Here is a 22979-nt window from a genome sequence, read left to right as displayed (position 1 = left end):
AGAAGATATTGTAGTCTTGATTCAAAAGACTGGGACATAAAGTCCTGCCAAATTGTGCCTACTTTACAGAGTCCCAAGCAGCTACATCCTGATGCAGTCTGAGAGAGTAATTCTCTGAACCTCAGAATTCCCCATCTCCTGCTTTCAGCAGTGACATCGTTGACCCAGAGAATCTTCGCAATCTGGGGCCACTAAATAGTCTTTGAAAGGAAAGAGAATTAACACAGAACGTCATCTCTTCTTCTAAAAACTTCAAAAGCTATCTAAAATAGAGCATCTAAATCAAGGGAAGACAGGCTGTTTGGAAGCAAAATATAGCACGTTCTTCACCTCTTCAAGCACCATGATGGTGGTCATAGGAGCTTTGAAGCACAGTTTTAAAAGCCAGATGACATTCTTTTTTCCCCCCCTGGGGAGGGGGGGACAAAGCAAACTAGAAAGAACATGTCTAATCAGTATACATAAGGCAGAGTGATATGTTTACTCTCTAAAAACCATTTATGCCATTAAAAAGACCAATAAAACTGTATCTCCTGAATAGAATAAAAGTAAAACAAAGCATGAAAAACTGCACAAAAGAAAACAAATCGTGTCCAGAGACACAGGTACACAGACATCCTGTTCACAAGAATTAGCCCAAGAAACAAGAATTAAATCTGAAAACCCTTCCTATTATCCAGCTGATAAATCTGTTTGGATGATGATATCTAGCAATATTACTGAACATTTACTGAAAATACATTACATTACCATTGATCAGAATCCAACCAGTAGAATTCAGGCCGGTAACCACCTAATGTGGTCCAGACCAATCAGAATGAAAGTGGGCTACAGAGACGGAGAGGTGTTTCCAGGAGATCAGGTTCAGGCAGGACCTGGGGAAAGGCCAGGGTCCCCACAGGTAAAAAATACCTCAGCCACTGAAGGAGGGACTCTTCAAGAGCCACTTAACACATGTAGAGAAATGGTGCCTGAGTGGCAGCTATGGTGGTGGTACTCTGTTAGAAATCAAAAATCATGTTAAATCTCCTTTTAATTTAAAAGGATGAATTGCACAAAACTTATAAAGCTGAAGCCAGGTCTGAGATGGTACACACGAGGAATCCCAGCAGTCAGGAGGCTGCAGCAGAAAACTTACCAAGCTTAGGGTTGCCTGTGTCCACAGTAAGATTGACAGACAGGTCAGCCAGGGCTACAGGGCCTGTACCTGAGTACTTTTAAGCCCATAAACTCAAGAGGACGACGATTTTACTCCCATCTGACAATTTACGTATTTATTACTGTGTGTCGGTCTTTGTGCCACCGTCCAAGGGGCTCCAGGTTGTCTGTACCTAAGACCTGAGCTCTTCAACATGCTGAGCCATCTTGTATCTATCTCGCCTTTGCACTTTGACCTAGTAACTTCAGCCCACGTGTCTATTTAAGAAAAGCAACAAAGTATAAACCTATACTACTCACAGGACAATAGCAGAAAGATGATCCCACGATTCACAATGCACTTGTGTATGCCAGGTGTTCTTGGCAATAGAATTTACGTCTAATAAAACCCCGCTGCTTACATTCTATTACTTCCTTTCCTTCATACAAGAGGAAACTGAGGCATGCAAAACGAAAGCAGTAGTTAATCCAGGAAGATGCCAGAGTCTAAGGTCTGATCCTGAAGTCTTCCTGCACCCCTGGCTAAGGGGCTAATGAAAGGATATGCTAATTAACATATAATCTGTTTTCCTAAGTTACACTTAGCCTACTTAAATTTTCATTACCAGGCCCCATTTTGCTAATGCTGCCTCCTATTCACCTTATACGTATGCCCTTCCCAAGCATCGTCCAACAGTTATTACCCATAAGGGAACATTAGACTTCAGCTATAAATTGTGATGTGGATTTTGATTCAGATTACCTGCCTACAGTAATGCGTTTCTGCCTGCTCCCAAGAAAACACTAAACATGTCACTCTCAGATTCATAATTAAAGGCTTTGAGACAACAGCCTCATTAAAAGCCACAGCACAGCCTACCTCATTCTGTGGGAAACATCTGCTTCAGGTGCACCACCGTGTGGGAAGAAACATTCCTTGACTTTGCCTTTTAGCTCAGCATCTGTACCACGCAGGACTGAGGCTTTGCATAGGGCCAAGTACTTCGGGTGTTCTCATCTCATTCAGCCTTTAATAAAATCCAAATCTGAGTGCTGATAAGGTCAGAAGGAGTCTCAGGGTGCTTGTTGTTTTCTCTGTGACATGGACTAGAGGCTCTTGTGTCACAAAACTAAACCAGCCCTCTTCAGGCTTTAAAGTCAACCTTCCCCTCATTTGTGTAACATATTGTCCTTTTGGATTCTGAGGTAGCCCGTCACTGACCAGCCTCCTTTTTTCCAGATCTTTCTTTCAGGATTTCTGTCATCACTTTACCTTATGTTCTTCAAAACAGACTTTAGAAATCTGACAACCTCTCCCGCCTCCCCCACCCCAAAGTAACAGCCTAGACATAAATCCATACAAGAGAAATCTTTAAAATTATGATAAGAATGCTGAAGTGTAGCTCTCCACAACTGATGGTTCCTGGTAAGGGAGCAGATGGGGAAGGATTCAGGTTTTGTTTTGCTTGTTTTCTAAGGGGCTATCCAGCAGAAGTTTACCATGTTCCATTGAATATATGGGCAACTCAAATTGAACTCCTCTTCTCTTTCTCCTTCTCCTTCTCCTCCTATCTCTTCCCCTTCCTCTCCTCCTCCCCTTCCCCCTTCCCTCCTCCTTCCTCCTCCACTTCCCTCTCCTCCTCCTTTTCTTCTTCTTCTTCTTTTGCTTTCTTGTGGCCAGTGACAGTCACCAGGATGGGGCAGTTGGGCCTAAAAGGACTAGGAAGAGAGTGTGATCTGAGTTTAGGATGTGAAGTCCCCAAATTAGTAAAAAATACTATGAAAAGAAAAAAAAAAGAAATCAAGATGTAGATCTTGGTCCCACCCCTTTCTTCTCACTCCATTCTGCTTCCCAAGGCAAACCTGACTACCCTTACCTGCTTGAGGGATGTCTAAGACATTTGACATTTTTCATGTATGCTTCTGGGTTTCTCTAGCCCAGTCCCTCTCCAATGTGTCTTAGACTCACAGTCAGGAACCTCCACCTCACACACAATGACAACATTCACTCAGCCTTTTGACCCATAAACAGCACTCTGTTCCAGATCACATTTAACCATCTCTGTGGCCAGTTCTGTCCATCCCAAGCTTCCCAGGCAATTGCAGCCTTAATGCCTTTAATGTCTCCCTACCTTGCCACTCACAACTCCACCCTTCTTAAACACATTCACGAACTCCATTGATCTTTCAATAAAACCTTTCTAAGACACAGCCTCAGATGGTCTACTCATGCCTTTATGAAAGGTACGCCTAAACCCCATCCTCCTGGGTCACCAGCTTCTAGCTATACCATGCTGCATGCCTTATAACACCCTGATGCTGTCCTTTCTTAGTTTTAAGAGGAAACACAAAAACATCCGTTGTGAAATTATCCTATGTCAGAACTCATTGCTTAATAAGACATGTGAGATTCCTCATGAGGAGAGACCATTTCTCTTTAAATCTTCTATCTCTCATATATGAAAGTGTATAAATACCATATTTATTATACAAATCAGTAATTCCCCACCATGACTCCTCTATCTTTAAACCACAAAGAGTCTGTGTCCTAACAAATGCAGAGCAAACTGAAAAATGCAAGGACTGTATTCAGTGTTGATCCTGTCTCACTTCTATCACACTAATGGTCAATGGAATTAAAACAAAACAAAACAAAAAACCTACAACTGAAAACAAACTAGAAAAACCAATAAGTTTATCTCCCTTTTTTTGTGACTCAAGTTCTTCTTGCCTCTATTCCTGTTTTCTTTCGTCATCAAATGTTTAACAGACCCATTTAGAAAAAGTAATGTTTAAACAATTTGTTTTCTGAAGAGTGATTTTTAGTAACCTGAAATCTTTCCCCATTTTTTATTTAAAAATATCTTGTATCATTCTATTATTGTGCCACTGTGTAAATTGTTCTACTATGCATAAAATACAGTATCCTTTAAGGAAGAAAGGATAGTGTACCAACAATGCATTTTGTATTGCTAGTGCATTGAATTTCTCAGTAAGTATCACAACACGCAGTAGACTTGAGCTCAGCTTGTCCCCTGCCACCATGTGTCTAAAATGAAAGAGTGTTACACTGCATATGGCTAGCCTAAGATGAAATCAAATTTTAGCATGTACATAGCATTACTTTCAAACCATCTTCAGAATCTTCTCGAAATTATGTATATATATATATATATATGCTAATCTTTACAATATTTATCTCTTGGATAATCTCTACCAGTATTTATCTCTTGGAACTAGCGACATTTCTTTTCATTACTTTCTTTTATTTTGTAAAATATGAAGCAGCCCAAGCTGGTCTCAGACTTGCAGCACTCAATCTGCCTCAGCCTGTGAAGGGCTGGGATCTCGGGCATGTCCCGCCACATTCAGCATCTTCCTTAATTTTAAATATGAACTTTTCACAGGTAAAACCTAAGGCCTCTTTGTTTTCTGGGTCTTTGAGATGGTGGAAACCCGTACAAGCAAACATCTTCTGACATACTTTGTCATCATCGTCTTTTCTACCCATGTGTGAAGGTCTCTGTGGGGAACACACTAGGGTATTCACAAGGTACCTTGTGGGGGTTTTACCTGTGAGAATCGTTTAGTCCTATTGAGATGCCCATCAGAAACTAACCAGGGCATGAAAGTCTAAGTCTTCTTCTACAGACTTTGTCAGGGTTCTTCAAGATGGGTGCATATTTGTAGATTAAGAACAAAGAAAACCTCAGGGATGCAAATTTGGCTCTTCTTTTTTTATTGAGCCTGTAAACACTGCCTTTATACTCCAAAAAAGAATTTGTGTTTAAATATTAAGCCAAGAATAAACATGTCACCTGTATTACCTAGTGATTCTTCTTTGCTCTATGACTGAAATCCAAGGATTTGCTTGGCTTGTGATTTGAGGAGTATATCCCATCATGAAATGAAAGGCATGGTGGCAGAAGGTTCCATGGCAGCAGGAGCTTGACACGCCTGTTCATATAGTGGCAGAGCAGGAAGAGGAGAAGGGAAGTCTGATGCCTGTGCTTTCTTGTTATTATTCTGTCTGGGACCCCAGTACAGGGAACAATGTCATCTACCTTCAAGGAAGGCTTCTTATCTTCAGGTCATTGTTCCTGTGTGTATGCACACACACACACACACACACACACACACACACACACACACACACACACAGGATGGGCCTTGTTAATGCCATAGGTATAGATATTTCTTATCTTGAGCAAGTTGACAGCTGAAACTCAAAGCTAGTTTCAGTCTCTTCCTATTAGCTCCTTGCTCATAATCTACAAGCTTTAGATGGATGAAATCACATTGCAAAGGACCTCAAGGCTACAGGGTGGTATCCATGGAGTGTACACCATTACAGGGCAAGGCAAGGGCCAAGAATTCCATCTCTAAAAACAACACATGGGGCATGCTTACCCTCAAAGTCAGCACTGTACTGAAATGAAAGAAAACCATGAGCTACTGACAGCTTGAGGAAGGATAGAAGCTGTCGTCTGCTGAGTGCTTGCTTGCTTGGCATCAGGCATCCGTCTTACAGAACCCCCAGCTTCAGATGCCACTATTAGTCCTACCAAGGAGCACTAAATATGATGTTCTGAGATGTAGAAAGCAGGACTTCATTACAGATGTTCATGATCCAGACTCCGAGCTCTTCACGGTCAGTATTAGTTACTTTTCTGCTGCTGTGATGAAATACCATGTCCCAAAGGAACTTATAGAAAAGTTCTATTGAGTTTCAGAGAGACCAGTGTCATGATAAAGACTTACAGACAAGCAGGAATGCTAGCAGGAGCAGTGAGCTGAGAGATCACCTCTTGAGGACACATAGGAAGCAAAGTGAGTAAAATGGAAGAGGTGGAAGAGGTGGCAAGGTAATCAATGCCCACCCTCAGAGACATACTCCCTCCAAATCGTCCACAACCTCTCTCAACAGTACCACCAACTTGAGATCAATCATTCAAATAGGTGAGTCTATGGAGGGCATTTTTCACCAAACCACAGCACGGTAATGTGGTTATAGAAAACTACCAGCCCCAGAGTGCAACCTGTGCAGAACCTGCTCGGTTAGTTGAAGAACTACACTCTTCCCAGGACATTCTAGTCCCTTCCTGGGAAGCCCAGGCAAGGCCCCATATTACCCTGGGTGTTCTCTCTGTGGTCACACCCTACATACAGAATCCTAGTAAGATTCTCACATTGCTTCAAAAATGGCTTCACTCTTCCTAATCAGTTCTTTGAAAGAAGGCAAAAGTTGGTGCATGATACAACAAGGCACATTTAACTCTTTAAACCCCTCTCTCTAGAAAAGATAAGAACTGCATCTACAAAGCACCTTCTTATGCAAATATATCCCAACTGCCTCCTACCAACCCTAAGTATACACAGAAGAGTCAAACCCCTTCTGTGCCCTAGTCTAGTGTAAGACATTACCAATTGTAAGCTAGAATTTTTACTTTTCTGCTATATACTGCTGCATTATGCCAGAGCATGGAGCCCCAGAGCAGACAGAAGATCAGATATTGGATAGCTGAGGCAGAACAGGGATCTGGGTTAAATAAAAATAAATAAATAAATAAATAAATAAATAAATAAATAAATAAATAACTGTGATTCCTAGGTTGAGACATGAAGATACCCTTTAGGGTTAGGACAAGTTGGAGAAAGGTTTTCCAAAAGACAGTAGTCTTAAGGGACTATAGTCACAGAAGAGGTGTTAGTCCCTAAGATGGCCAATGTGGAGAATACAAGACTCACAGGGGTGGGGGGCTCTCTTTGTAAGGAGTGGTTGGTGATAGAACAGTAGACTCACAAAGCACATTTAAGTCCTGTGGCCACAGAGGAAAACATGGAGTATTTTCTACTTTTGAGGACTCAACTTAAGTCAGTTTTTGTTTATAACAAAAGCATGCTAAGAACGTGGGGAAGGGGTGAATTGCGAAAAGGTTGGGACAGTTAAATGTCGAAGGAGCTGTTCAGAAGGAGCTTCAGTGACCTGGGCAAAAGTTGATTCAGGTAAACCCTGACACTGCAATTTATAAGGGCAGAACAGACTGGAAAATAAGTAAGATTTCTCTAATCCACGACATTATGTAGAAAGTGTCATACCAATATCCTGACTTTGCTTTGCCCCTTAACGAAGTCATTAAGCCTTTGTCCACTGTTTCCGTGAGTCCACCCAGCCACCAAAGCAGACCCCGGTCAACGGAACATTTCGGTAGGAGATTAAATAAAATAATTGAACGTTTACTCTTCCATCCCTCGATTCAGTGTGGAAGTGAACCCACGCCGCCACATATAACATGTAAAGGCAAAGTCAAAAAGCATGCGTTTGACCTGAGGCACGGGTATATCACCACCCACAAGTTCCAACAGAAATATTGATGCCCGCAAGAACAGTTCTCAGCAAAATGTAAAACGCCCTCCAGACATGCAAAGGGTGGTCTGGGACAGATTCATTGCAGGTATGTGGAGTCCACGCAAGATCTCCCACACACATACTCATTACTCGAGCGTGTGTGCTCCGTAGGTTTCTCCGACGCTCCTTAAACAATCACTCAGAGTCCAGTGGCTTTTAGTGCTTTCACAAAGCAGGTTCCAGGAGCAGCTCGGCATTAAAAATGAAGGTCATTGGCCAGGAATCTGTACTAGCTCCAGTTCCAAAGACTGTGTTTTTGCGTACTTCTGCCAGAGACTTATTTTTAATATCTTCCTACCAAAGAGGAAAAGATAGAAACCTGAAATAATATTCCCACTGTGGAAGGTCTGCTCTGTCAGCAGATGGAGCTTCCCTCCCACCCCTATCCTATCAGCAGTAAATGAGCTTGTTTTCCCTCCAACAACTTGAAAGCTGGATCCTCGGGGGTTTTTGAGGTTTTTTTTTTTTTTTTTTTTTTTTTTTTTTTTTTTTTTGTCCCTGTGCACATTTGCAGTTGCAGACACTGAGGTTTGGGGAGATTTGCCTCCCTGCCTCTGTGGCTTTTTCAAAAGACTCACCTTCAGCCTTCTTCACAAAACTCCGATAACTCCTATTGCTCTCAGCAGTGAGAATTTACAAACGTCTAAATTACCCTTGAGTAGCAGGAGCATTTGTGCAACGCTGCCTTTAGGATTTCCATCTTTCTTCCACATGATCTTAATCCGGAAAACTGTAAATTGTTTAGACTGAGAACGTCAACGTAAACTGTTTCCAACAGAAAAGCTGAGATCCAAGAATCCAGTGGTTTTTCTTTTTTTCTTTTCCTTTCTTTTCTTTTTTTCTTTTGGTCCTTTCATTCAGAGACTTAAAACAACTTGAAAAAATATTAAATGAAAGCAACGTAATCGCTTCAGAAGGCATAACATAATAGACATCAAAGATACACACAAATAAGATATGGAATCTGTCGCCGAGGAATTGAAAGCATGCATGCCTGCGTTTGGATTTTGTTTTACATGCACAGGCTATAGACAACAGATTTGCTTATTCGAGTCAGATGTGGCTTTTGGCAAAAGACTCTTACATTTTAGGTGGCCCATTTAAAAAAAAATTTTTTTTAAACAGCAGTGGCCATATATGTTAAAAATCGGTTTGATTTAAATAAGAGTCAACTGTACTTTCTTTTCCCCCCCTCTCATAAAATATTTCAGTCTTTCAAATCCCTGGAGCCTTAACTTTTATATAGTCTTCCTACTTGCTGACCAAGAGGAAGGTGAGCCTACTGAATCAGGACCCCCAAGGAAAGAATAACAAAGTGCTGGCCATTGCAAGGAGAAAACACGCACGGCTAGCAGGGGAAGGACCTGGGTATGGGAGGGAAAGTTCTTTTTTGGAAAGTTCTCTGACCTCTAGATCTCTTCACTATTCTTTACCAATGGCCAGTTTCCCAGAACAATGAAGGTATGAAAGAATGTCTTTGGAACATCCCGACATACCAGGCTGTCCCCTCCTGGAACGTTCATTATCAGATCTGCAGGGGCAGAGCCCTTGAGACCTGCATTCCAGGGCAATGAAGCCTAACCAAAATCCTGTCACAGCTGAGGGCTCCTACAGTGCCTGGAGATCAAAGCCAGTGAACTTGGTCTAGGGCAACAGGTGTATGTGCGCCTGGGTACAAGAAATGGAGCAAAGCAAGAGGCTGTGCCCGGCCCAGACAGGCTACTGAGCCCAAGAGAGAAACAGGTGTGGCTTACAGGTGGGATCAAAGAGGCTTTTGGATATGATTTTGACGAAACGGGTTGGTCCATTTGTGAGAGTCCCACTGTAGTGCCTCAGAGCTGCGTCTTAATTACCATTTACCAGCGATGCCCTATTAGGGAAGTAGAAAGGGAATGAGCAAGTTCCTAATTGCATCCCGCCTCTCTGAAACTTTGGGGCCATCGCCTTTTCTCACATGTTTCCTCTTTGAGATAACCCATCTGTGCAGCCTCCTCGGAGACGAATGCCCCTTGTGGTGACTCTACACCTCTTACATCAGGAAGATGGTGACAGACTCGGGAGAAGACGGATTTGTTGGATTATGTTCCATCCCACCACACGAATAGAAAAGAATGAGTTACCCAAGCAAATAATGGTGTTTGCTTTATGTTTTGGTGAAAGGGGAGAAGACATCAGAAAGCCACAGAGGACCCTGGGGTTCAAAATATTTAGAAACTCTCTTTACTTTCCAAACAGAGCCAGAATGGCAAAGAGAGACCCAGAAATTGGAAACAGCCTTACAGAAGAATTGGCTGGCTTCGTGGCTCAGCAGCTGCTGTTAGGGATCGAAAGAAGCAACTCATTTAGTTCCTGTGTTCTTTTAGGGGTCGGAGACCCAGAAAGAGAGGGCTGCATCCTGACAGCATTAAACGTGATTTATCTATCTGCCTTCCAGGATTGAAATGTCCCCCAAGTGATGCCAAAAGTGTGTTCCAGAAGGCAGTGACGATTCAGGAAGAGATCATTGTTTTGGTAAGGTGCTGCCTCTATATCCCATCCTTCACTTGGTGCCAAATGCAAGCGAGGCAATTAAAACAAGATAAGGAGGAGGACGGATGCTGCCAGGATGGCGATTTCAATGACGCCATGTTACCAAGACTCTTGGCTTCTCCCACAACTCCTAAGAGAGATCTAGAATCTGCAGGAGTATGTGTTCTTAGGACAGCACAACCAGGCATCCTCTACCTGTCAGGCTCTTGGGCTGGCACCATAACCTGAGGAATTATTCCCCCGAGCCCTTCCCTTGGCAAGGGAGTGCCTAGCAACAGTCTCCTTCCAGGTGGATGATCTAGTAAGCTGCAGCAGAAACAGGAAACAACGGTGGACTTGTTAGAAGAACACTGGGAGGGACAAAGGAGGCACAGCTCCTGCTTCTGTGCAAATGAGAAGACCTGAGTTCCATACCCAGAGTACATATCTGTGCTAGGTCTGATAGCATGTGCTGGTAACCCTAGTGTTGGAGAAGGAGAAAGAGACGAAGGAGAATCTCTGGGGCTTGCAGGCTGGACTGTCTAGCCTGCTCAGGGAGTTCCTAGATAGTGAAAGATACTGCCTCAAAACACAAAACAAAAATAGGTGACTGACTGGCACCTGAGGAAAGACACCCAAGGTTTTACTTTGGCCTCTACAAAAAACAAACAACAAACAAACACCTATGCACTCCTAAACACAGGAGTACATACTCATCTCAGGAATAGTGGCAATGCTAACAATAACATATCAGGCAGGGAAACCCGCCTGGTGTCTGCGCACTGGTCATAGCCACCTTTTTACCACATGCTCCTGAGAGTTCCCAAAGAAATGCAATTCTGCAAGAAACAGTATCTCACTTACATCCTTCCTCTCAGAAGCCTAGTGTCCAGTAAATACGGGAATAAATAGAGAAATCAGCCAAACTCCAGCCTAGCCTGGTTTGCATAGGCGATCTGCTGACTTGTGAAAACTACAGCAAGCACTTTTCCAGGGTAACAAGAATTCCCTACAGTTAGCACCTGGGCTGTGCCATGAGTCTGGTATACCAGTCCCAAGCATTCTGCACGTTTTGAGATTATGGTTTAGATTTAAAAGCCAAAAGGGAGGGAACTACCACCTTCAACGTGAGTGCTCTCTGTTAAGTGCATTGTAATTAAGAAATGTCACTAACGAGCATTCTGACTGGGATACCTTGTAGCCAATGCTTATTCTTGAAACTCAGTATTCTATGAGAATTTTGTTTCTTTTTCTACAGACTTGAAAAGTCTATTAAGGTAAATTCATTCAGTAGATAGAAAGTCAGAAGATTCAAATCCAAGTTCTCCTGTTATCTTTGATCTAACGCTGCATGAGTAGGTGTCTCTCTGTGTCAGTTTCCTGGTGGCAAAATTAAGATAATAATAACTTCCAACCCCGACCTGAGAGAATTGGGGGCGGGGAATCACCCTTCTAATTAGTGTAAAACACCCTGCTATTCTGAAAAAGTGTGACACTCACTCACAGAGGCTAGTGCTCCTCTCAGCTTCCAGGAAACGCTTTCAGGGAACAACTGTTAGACACACAGCTGTTCAGAGAAAATGCAAGCCAGGGAAACACATGTGATTAATGGGGCTGAGCAGAGTCTGTGATAACAGTACAGTCATTGGAGTTGGCTGGGATTGTCCTTCTAAAGAAGTTAAGTATTTTATAAATACTATCTCTTTCATCCTTTTAAACTTCCTGTGATGTGGCATTTATTATACACAGCTTCCAGATGGACAGCTAACCACAGAGAAATGTATGGTTGTTCCAAAGGCCCAGGAGTGTCTGTATGTTCAGAAAAGGAGGAGGAGGGGCCGCTTTGATTGATGGAATCAGTCATTCATCTGCTCATTCACTCATTCACTCAACAGGAAATGTTGAAACTCCATTATGTGTCAGGCGTTGACCTCAGGACTCAGGGAGGAGACAGCAATAAATAAAACATGTTAACTTGTGTTGAGCTGAAGGGCCCAGTAGAGAAGAACACAAAACAGGAGATAAAAGGCACTCACACGGAGCATTGCAAATTGTGATACGTAAATAACAACATCACAGGCTTTCAAAATGATTGTAGGGCCGTGTTTGCGTTTATAAGGATATAAATAAACTTTTACTGGCATGAAAAGATGTGTACTGGGTTAAAGAAATGTAGAGGGGCCAGGTTGTTATGTGGCCTAGTGGTTCATGCAAATCAGAAGATAAAGAAGTGTGCTATTAGTATAACAGGTGCCCAAACGGTGGGTCATTTCCATTCCTTTCTCCATCTCTAAATTCGGGTATGTGTGTGTGTGTGTGTGTGTGTGTGTGTGTGTGTGTGTGTGTGTGTGTCTGTGTGTGTGAATGTGTGTGTGTCTGTGTGTGTGTATGTGTGTATGTGTGTGTATGTTTGTGTCTGTGTGTGTCTGTGTGTGTCTGTGTGTGTCTGTGTGTGTCTGTGTGTGTGTCTGTGTGTGTGTGCGTGTGTGTCTGTGTGTCTGTGTGTGTGTGTCTGTGTGTATGTGTATGTGTGTGTCTGTGTGTGTATGTGTGTGTCTATGTGTGTGTGTCTGTGTGCGTGTCTGTGTGTGTCTGTGTGTGTGTCTGTGTGGGTGTGTGTGTCTGTGTGTGTGGATGTGTGTGTGTCTGTGTGTGTGTCTGTGTGTGTGAATGTGTGTGTGTCTGTGTGTGTATCTGTGTGTGTGTGTCTGTGTGTGTGTCTCTGTGTGTGTGTATCTGTGTGTGTGTCTGTGTGTGTATGTGTGTGTGAATGTGTGTGTGTCTGTGTGTCTGTGTGTGTGAATGTGTGTGTGTCTGTGTGTGTATGTGTGTGTGAATGTGTGTGTGTCTGTGTGTATGTGTGTGTGAATGTGTGTATGTGTGTGTGTCTGTGTGTGTGTGTCTGTGTGTGTATGTGTGTGTGAATGTGTGTATGTGTGTGTGTCTGTGTGTGTATGTGTGTGTGTATGTGTGTGTGTCTGTGTGTATGTGTCTGTGTGTGTCTGTGTGTATGTGTGTGTGAATGTGTGTGTGTGTCTATGTGTGTGTGTCTGTGTGTGTGTCTGTATGTGTCTGTGTGTGTGTGTCTGTGTGGGTGTGTGTGTCTGTGTGTGTATGTGTGTGTGAATGTGTGTGTGTGTCTGTGTGTGTATGTGTGTGTGTGTCTGTGTGTGTGTCTGTGTGTATCTGTGTTGTGAATGTGTGTGTGTCTGTTTGTGTATATGTGTGTGTGTATGTGTGTGTGTGTGTGTGTGTGTGTGCACGCGCACATGTACCAAATCACATGAGTGGAGGTCAGAGGACACCTTGCAGTAGTCAGTTCTTTCTTTTCATCATGCTGGTTCCAGGGATAGACCTTGGGCCGTCAGTCGAGACAGCGAGCACCTTTATCCACAGAGCTTTCTCACTGACTCCACTCTCTTCTTTCTTTACAGCTATTTATTTTTTAGTAAGCATGTATTGGTAGTGGAAAAAATAAACCTCAAGAAAAACCACTTTAATTACACCCTACAATGCCAAGTGCGAGCCCCTGAAGACAGAGTCTGGATACCACTCTGTGTAGCACCATGTTACCCACGCATGGCTCTGAGAAGGCCCCCACAAGAGAAGCAGCAAGGGGAATGGGACTGCTTCAGAATGAGCACTGGCACACTCCAGGTAGGGACGGTGCTGCCTCTTGACAAAGAAAACCCTGATGGCAGTGATCTGTGTGAGCATAGAGCCTTGCAGACATTGCTCGGCCACTGCTTAAATCTTGGCAAACTCCCATAAGGCAATATCATGCCCTGAGCCCGGGGCACCTTCTCAAAGGCAGGGAATTGATTGAAAAGATGGAGACCATGGGCTGGTTGGTTTCTGGTAGGTTAGTGAGGATCAAGATGTGACCGGGTGGATTCTCAGAGAGACAGAGCAGGCAGCTTCTGGACCAGAATGAGCTGCTGTGGAGAGTGGCTCTGGGGAGACCGGACCTGAGTGAAACCAGGTAATGGGGATAATGCCAGAAGGAAGCATGCAGCGAGGCTGGTCCTGTACACAGTGAATGAGGGAGGGCCTAGAGTCGCCATCAGAATGCCCAACAGAGGCTATACCACTCACCACAGGAACAGTTACCACAACCCGGACAGCCTTTATGACAGCTGGTGTCTCCTGTCTCTTGGGTTTCCTCTTCTCCTGATTGTGATCCAACTCTACAAAGGCACCCTGTATCTTGGCAATGGTGTCTGAGTTAACCTTGGGTACTGGATGTGGATGGGGTTATTGGAAGGGGAAACCCTACATGGAACACAAGGAATTGTTGGTGATACTGACCTCCTTAAAAAAAGGCAGAGGTCCAGCCCTTTACCTTCATGTTCCTCAACAGCAAGATACCCAAAATCTGGCCAAACAGGGAGGAGTTGGCATGTAGAGACATTTTGACTTTTTCATTGTGTCAGTTGATATAAATAGTGTGGTCCAGGAATTAGATAATATGAGGTGCTGAGATATGACTTACAGGTGTAAAAAGGTGGCATAGATCCATGCTGACTGGTGAGCTCTGCCTGAAATCCTCCTCCCAAAGAGACGTCACAGTCAGAAGAGCTGGATCAGGGGAGGAAGACATAACCTGTCAGTAAACCTGGTATAGGATGCCCACTTTTCCAGTTCACGTCTGTGAATTGACTCTTTCATGAAAATATACTTTAATAAGAACATTTTAACTTAATTCCCACTTTTACATGGCAGGTAATTCTTGCTTTAATGTTTAATTTAACCCAGAAGGTTATCAGTGTGTGTGCTTTATGAATATACCTGCTGGAACTTCTCAGGCAGTTCCTTCCAAGCAAAGGTATTAACATTATATGTGGTAGATAGAGGTTGACCACAATTGTTTGCATTTTTCTCTCTCTTAGAATCTAGGTGGGTTCTGTGATTAGTTTGAGAGGGAATACTCTGGAATGCATCAAGCCACTCTTGGGGGTCTAAGCCCTAAAAGAATGCAAGCTTCCACTTCCTGTGTCTTTGAATGGCTGCCACTGGAAATAAGCCAGTATTTTGTGTTAAAACCCAAACCACACACAGAATCCCTAACAAAAGTTTCTAGCCAATAGCCGGCAGCTACAGCCAGTCACCAGCATGATCAGTCCCAGCAATGTAACACAGTCAAGACTTCAAATAACTCAAAATCAGGCCACTGCCCTCAACTGAACCTACACTTAAGCACCACCCACAAGCCCAGGGAACAGGTTGCATCCCGAAGGAAAGTAACCTGTAGCTTAGAACCATGAAAAGATTTTCTTCAAACTAGAAAAGAAAATGGAGTTTATTATAATGGGGCTGGCTTCAGTATTGTCAAAATATCACCTGGTGACTAATGAATAGAAGGAAAGGTTTCAGAGGGACTACTGCAGGGGGAATGGGAGAGAACTCTGTTAGAGACCGAAGAGACAGTAGCTCAGGTCACAGACATAGAGAACTAAACAATTTTTGTCACCAGTGGCTGTGACAAAAACAAAACCTGCACCTAGCAGAGCAGTGTTTTTGGACATTTCCAGTCAGAATGGTGAAAGAAGCAGTTTTGTGGTTACAAACACCGGAGGGCTGAGAAGTTGAAGAGACAAGCCAAACAGACTTGCTCCGTTTCAAGCTGAATTTCAGCGTGAATGGAACGCAACACTGGCTGGAAAAGATTAAACCGTTCCTCACCCTCGGCAGCTCTGAGGGGATGATTCTAGAAACACATTATGCTAATAAACGCAAGCCCTCAGGAGGGTTCTTCAGCAGAGAGCCTGGAGTCTCTTTGTTTCAATTACTCCCTTAAGGTTTTCATGTGACACATTTTTATCATATTCAACCCCCCATCTCCAAGAGTCTTAAGGTCACCTGTCAACCTTCCCTGATAAACAGAAGGTTCCATAAACAATCCACAGTGCATGTCTCAGAGACCCTTGCCACTAATCAAAAAAAATTTGTTTAGTCATAGAGCATCAAGAATGGTTTCATAGTTCCCTGACTCTTGGCTCAATTGAAAGATCCATATTGATGTTGCTGTAAAATTATAAAAAATGCTGTCTTTTACCCTGCACTAGGTCTAGCACCGTAGTGCCCCAAGATATCTGTTAGATATCTTTACCTCAGTCAGCAAAGCATCTCACCATCTTATCCCATATAATACTGCCAATGGCTACTCTCTGAGGGGATGACCTGAGCTGTGTGACTCATAGCATTGGGGACATGGTACCTTGTAGGATGATGTCATTATGCAGGTGAAGGCAGGTACAAGAAAGAACAAGGCCTGTCATTGAACAAGAAGGAAGGATGGGCGGGGGGGGGGGGAGTTTTAGAGAGGAGGAGGAGCAAAGAAGGGGGGAGGAGCAGCCGAAAGAGCATGGAGGCTGATGTTAAGACTCCTCTCTGCACATTTACAGGTTCTCATGAATATTCTTAAGGGATGGATATGTACAGGGCTTTGTATGTCTAGGTGGGCAATTATATCTTATCAATTGGATCCGAGGTTATTGTGTTGTGTGTTCTTTCTTGTGATGATTTAATTGAATTCAAGAGAGTGGGTGGTAGCTGGAGATACTGGGCCACCACGGAATTGGGATGTGTATGTATGGCATGGTGGCAACCTGCTTTGGGAACTAGAGATATTATTACGAGGCTCAGAGAGTAGCCATTGGCAGTATTATATGGGATAAGATGGTGAGATGCTTTGCTGACTGAGGTAAAGATATCTAACAGATATCTTGGGGCACTACGGTGCTAGACCTAGTGCAGGGTAAAAGACAGCATTTTTTATAATTTTACAGCAACAGTACTTGAAGAGGCCACCTTGTGTTGGAAGGCAGAAACCCCAGTGGAGAGATAGGGACACCAATCCACCCACAAAACTTTCAACCCAATATTTATCCACCTACAAGAAATGCAGGGATGGAGGAATGAGGCAGAGGCTGAGGGAATAACCACCCCAACTAAAGACCTATCCCATGGGCAAGCATAAATCCCCGACACTATTCATGATACTCTGTTATGCTTGCAGAGAGGAGTCTAGCATGGCTGTCCTCTGAGAGGCTCCACCAATCAGCTGACTCAGATAGATGCAGAGACCCACAGAAAAAAGTGTATGGAGCTTGGGGACCTCATGGAAGAATAGGAAGAAGTATTATGGACCCCTAAGGGGATAGGAGCTCCACAGGAAGACCAACAGAGTCAACTAACACAGACCCTTGGGGCTGTCTGAGACTGAACAACCAACCAAAGAGCATACACGGGCTGAACCTTGCTCTCCCCACACATAAGTAGCATATGTGAAGCTTGGTCTTCCAGTAGGTCCTGAACAACGGGAACAGGGGCTGTCCCAAAAGCTGTTGCCTGTCAGTGGGATATGTTGTTCTAGCTGTACTGCCCTGGCTGGCTTCAGAGGAAAAAAATGTACCTAGTGTTGCAGAGAGTTGAAGTGTGTGTTGGGGGGTTGGGGAGGATAGGGGGGTTTCCACTCTCAGAGGAGAAGGGGAGAGGTTCGGGGGAAGGATTGTGGGAGGAGTGAGCAGGAAGGGGGTAACTGGAAGGGGAGGCAGCAATTGAGATGTAAAATAAATAAAATACAGACAGACAGACAGACAGATTGGTATGCCTTTTTTACCTAGTAAGGCATAATTTGACAAACAAGGACCTATGACATCTTTAAAAGAATTATGTTTGTTCTTGAATGGAAGCAGTCAGAGATAACAAGAAATACACAGGGTGTCAGTGCCCTCCTCCAACCACACCAGGCTATAAGCAAGCAGAGGGAGTGTTCAGAAGTTAACTGTTGATGTTTTAAGTAAAGAGAAAGATGAATGGAGGGAGGAAATGACAATCCAAAAAACAGAGCAGAGGCCCATAGAAAACCATTCCCAGGGGGAAAAAAATCCAAACATTGGCATTGTGCCCCAGATGGATTTTATAATTGCTGTGGACCAGGGATAGACACGTGTCTCCCATTCTTCCCATTATTGAATAGGGATGTCACTTGTGGTTTGTCTATGCCTGCTAAATAATGTATGATGTGTAGTCTCCCTTTCTCTGTCTGTCTGTCTCTCTGTGTGTCTCTCTCTCTGTTGGTGTGTGTGTGTGTGTGTGTGTGTGTGTGTGTGTGTGTGTATGCATGCATGCATGCATGCGTGCACGTCTGTTTGTGTGTTGCGCATGTGTGCATGTGTGTAACTTGCCACTTTGCTTGACAGGTATCCAAACAGAGAACACACTCATGTGACTTTGTTCACACTTAGGGCAAATCCCAACAGTAAACCTTTGAATGGTGACCATGAATTGAGGCCATAAATGGCAATGAGCCTTTCTGAAGGAGGTGAGAAGTGACAGAGGACAAAAACAATAAACTTCGTGTGTGGGAAGCTGCAAATGACCTGTGGTGAGAGGCTGGACTGTGGTAGATTAAAGAGGGTCAGACTTTTAAACCTCTTTTCCTGTCTCCTCCATCATATCTGGCTGCCTAGAATAGTCCGCTATAGCAACAGTGGTTCTATGACATCTGGGTGGACAGTGGGTCACTGCTGTGTGTGCTGTATTATGTTCAGTACATGTTTCTACAGCTCTGTGCATGTGTATATGCATATATGTATGAAGACATAGGTAGATGATGCATGTCTTTCCTTGAGTGTCCTCATCCTTAAGTCTTTGATACACATTCTTTCAATGAACCTGAAGCTCTTCAACTCTAATGGGTTGGCTGACCAATGGGAGTAGGGAATCAAACTCTCTTTCCCAGCACCACCCCTTCCCAGAGCTGAGGTACACTACAGTGTCCTAAGTTTTATGTGGGCTATGTGTATCCAAGCTCAGATACTATGCTTGCTTGGCAGGCACTTTGCTGAGCCATTGTCCATACCCAGAATTTAATAGACAGCATCTACATCCCTATTCCTAACACATTTGTTCCTAATGAACCAACTGCTACTTCATAAAAAGCACAAACCTAACAGAGAGGTCACATGTAAATGTCCCAGCACCGGTAAGCATCTGCAGAGCATCCATGGAGGGGAAATAGGACTGCCAGGGATGGGAACCCTCCTTCACAAGGCTCTGGGAAGCCATCAGATGGCAGCTTCGGCAGTTGCTGACTATTGTATAAAAGATATTGAGCAAGAACCTCACACAGGTAGTTACTCTCAGATTGTACAGCACCTCATGTGGGCAGTTACTCTTAGACTGTATGAGATGCCACATCTCACATCTCATGGGTGTCCTCTAAGGTTTATCACAATTTGTTACCCAGCAAAAGATGGTTAGAAATACAAAGATATGTATATACATGAGCACACTCATGCATACATTCACACATCTAAACACACAGATATGCACGCATGTCAGAAAGACTCAATATGCACAATACGTAGAGAGCCATTGTGAGTTAGTAAAGGGGGAGAGGAAGCTGCAACATAAGACAGACAAGGAAGACGGAAGGCCATTCTGATGGAAAGCTATCAGAGGGATATTAAAGTTGTGACACAACTGCTCTCTCCAGACCAACCATGAGAGTTAAAATGACTGGCATGCCCACTTTCAGTGGGTGCTTGAGAAAGTCAATACCTTCATCAACAAACGATAAAGCCTAACTGGAATAAACCTTTAAAGAAAGTGGCTTGTGTGGCTGTTTAAAATAGAATCCTTAAGTTCATATGAATTTATGTCTTACAGGTTTATTCCTAGTATGTTAGCAAATATATATAATATGCATACACATACATGTGTACATACACACAGAGATACACATGCACACATATATATGTATATACATATATATACATATACACACATATATATTTATATAGACACACATGTTACCTTATATTCACATGTTATCTTAGTTATTGCTATGAAGAGACATCATGACAATGGCAACTCTTATAAAGGAAAACTTTTAATTGGGGCTGGCTTACAGTTCAGAAGTTTAGTAAATTATTGTCATAGCAGGAAGCATGGTGACATGAAGACAGACATGGTGCTGGACAGGTAGCTGAGAGTTCTATATCTGGATCTGCAGGCAATAGGAAGAGATAGTGACACAAGACCTGGCTTGAGCATTTGAAACCTCAGAGCCTACCCCAATGATGCCCTTCCTCCAACAAGGCCATACCTAAGAGTGCCACTCCCTATGAGTCTATGGGAGCCATATTCATTCAAACCCATCATACATGTATATATATACATATATACATACATACACATATGCATATATTCACACAAAGATATATATAAACACATATACTAGATATACATGTATAAATACACATACACATACATAGAAACATGTATCTACATATACATATACATGTAAATACATACTAGACACATACATTTACACACATACATGTAGACATACATATATCTACATATACACTTGTAGATACACAGGTATATACACACATACAGAAATATAAATATAGATACAGATACATAGATGTACGTGTGCATAGCCTATACATAAATATACTTGCATATAGACATACAAATATATACGTATATCTACATGCACATAATAGATACCCATGTATATGCACACAAACATATAGACACAATATGTAATAAACATATATGATCAAAATGTTCATGTAGTATTTTCTGCAACTAAAACTGAAGGCAGCCCAGCTTTATCAGTAAGTGCTAGTGTAGTGTAACTAATTTGGTTTCTGATGCTGGCCAAAACCAACCTGAGGAAGAAAGTGTTCATTTGACTTATAGGTTATAAGTCATCATGGAGGGACGCTCAGGCAGGAAGCTAGAGGCAGAAACTGAGGCAGAAAGCACAGAGGAGCAGTGCTCATTGCCTGGATCTCCCTGACTTGCTCATCTACCTTCCTCATATTCCCCAAGACCACCTGCTCAGAGGTAGCACTGACCACAACGGGCTGGGTTCTCACGCATCAACCATTAATCAACAAAATGTCCCACAGAATTGTCCATAGGCCAGCATGATGGACTCCGTTCCTCAATTGAGAGTCCCTCCTCCCGGGTGACTCTGATTTGTATGGAGCTGACACAAAATTAACCAGCACAGCTAGTAGACAAAGATGCATCATCTACATGAGGACTTGGAGTTATCAGGTGGTTATTTGTTACTGGCATGACATGACAGCTACGGACCCTCCGGAAGGGGAGGGGTGCATTGAACATACCCTCCTGTACGGTTTTACTTTTTAAAGTAAATGAGCATTCATGCACATCTACATGTATTTGCATATGTATGTGAAAGAAAAAGTCTAGAATGATCCACTCAAAATATTGCCTAGCATGGATATACAGTGGACTTGATGCTGAAAGATGACGGGTACGTGTGATTTTCATCAAGTTCTGCAGGCACGCACAAACGCAGATGCCACATACACACAGACCAACTGTCAGAGAGATCGGGTCTGCAGCCTGGATGCCTTGCTCCGTGGAGCAGACAGGCAGTCTCTGAAAGGGAAACAGAAAGTGAAATCGTGAGAATTCTACAAGTGAGAGACAAACTCCTCTAGGAGTCAGGAAGTAGTGAAGTCCCTGGAGACTTCCCAAATTAGGGGGAAACAGGACTCAGAGCCTGCAGGGGACTGCGGGCTCTGTCTGTAACCACTGGAGTGGACCGACAGAGCCAGAAGTTAGAGGACCTGCTTTCATTTCACTGGTAACACTTCTACTACAAACAAGTACACGCGGTTAAGGGCTACATCCACAGAGTACCCCACATCCAGACGTAGCTAACTACATAATGCCCGCTTAAAAGAACAGCATACTTTCGAAGGTCTCCTGGGCTGTCCTCCAGATATGGTTCACACGGTTTTTATCCTCAGCTTCTTGCTTCCCTGCAGGCCTGGGCATGCGCTGAAGCCATCCCAGGATCAACACATTCAGTAAGATACTAAATGTGAAATTCTGCAGTCTCAAGCTTTGCCTCCCGCTGCCAAAGGACCTGGGTCAAGGCCTGAGTCTGTATACAGTGCTACCAATGGCTGACTCCTCTCTTGATGCAATTGTTCTGGACGCAGCTTTGAGCCTGATGTCTGCTTCACCTTATCCGCAGCATACTTTGAAGACTAGGGTTGTACCTTCGGCGAGGGCAGAGGGATACTGTCACTGACAGAACACCTTCGAATCCCTCAATTGGTGAAGTACAGCTTCCAACCAGTAGATCAGCTTCTAAGAACAGCCTACTTTCTACTTGAGGCTGAAAATGAAGGCTGTGAGTTATCATGACTCTGACATTAGCCATTAATGAGATGTTCCTTGATGTGAGGTGCTTGTCCTTGACCACGTGCTACCGGAAGCCTTGAAGAAAAGCCACAGCATTTCCTGCTGGTGCTGCTCCTAGGGTGACGTCACCTGGCTTTGTTGCACCTTATATGTGCACCTCATCCTGCATACGTGATTGTGTTTGCCAGCTCCTCTTTCTGTGTCATTATCATAGAACCTACATGCTGTGACCAGTGCAATTTCTGACCAGCTATCAGACAGTCTGCTCAAGCAATGACTATTTTTAGGCAGAAGGTCTAGTCCCTGCTTTTATTCCCACAGCCGGCTTCTATTTTAATGCTCCATTTGGCTCCAGGAACCAAACCATACCCCCTAGAATTCCCACAGGGCGTTAACAGAAAGCCAAACCTCCTCCCTCTTCGGAATTAATGAACCCCTATCGCTGTCAGCCACGCTTTAATGAATTTCACCAGTCTCTGTATTTCCACACCCAGAACAGAAAGTCATACAAAGGTAACTTAATTCAGGAGTGACCTTTGAGTTCCTTGCCTGGCAGCGTAGTAAATCTTGCTCAGTGGCAGGTTTATTCCTTTATCTCTGATTTCCATACAAGGCTTCACCCTCCCGTATAGAGCTGACTTCAGTATTTGTAAAACTACCGCTGTCTAAAATGGCTGATAATCTCCGCATTCTATCAACCCCAGTGATAACGGCTCTC

At 43.4% G+C, this 22979-nt stretch overlaps 1 long non-coding RNA gene across 4 annotated transcripts in view; it reads right to left on the bottom strand.

The window, feature by feature from the left end:
* The window catches only part of LOC148000660 (uncharacterized), a 445138-nt gene that overhangs the window by 257597 nt on the left and 164562 nt on the right, over positions 1-22979 (bottom strand). The window contains exons 1-2 of one of the 4 annotated variants that reach the window (XR_015640126.1): positions 21805-22536; positions 14547-14632 (exon numbers count right to left, since the gene is read on the bottom strand). This is a non-coding gene — a long non-coding RNA (uncharacterized LOC148000660). Of the gene's footprint in view, positions 1-14546; positions 14633-19938; positions 21488-21804; positions 22744-22979 lie in introns of those variants that run through there. The other 3 variants (XR_015640133.1, XR_015640134.1, XR_015640132.1) reach the window with 3 other exon arrangements.

Source organism: Rattus norvegicus, chromosome 16 (genome assembly GCF_021556685.1).
Source record: "Rattus norvegicus strain SHRSP/BbbUtx chromosome 16, alternate assembly SHRSP_T2T, whole genome shotgun sequence".
NCBI lineage: Eukaryota > Metazoa > Chordata > Mammalia > Rodentia > Muridae > Rattus > Rattus norvegicus.
The sequence above is the reverse complement of the archived record's forward strand: the minus strand, read 5'-3'. Positions and strand labels throughout refer to the sequence as shown.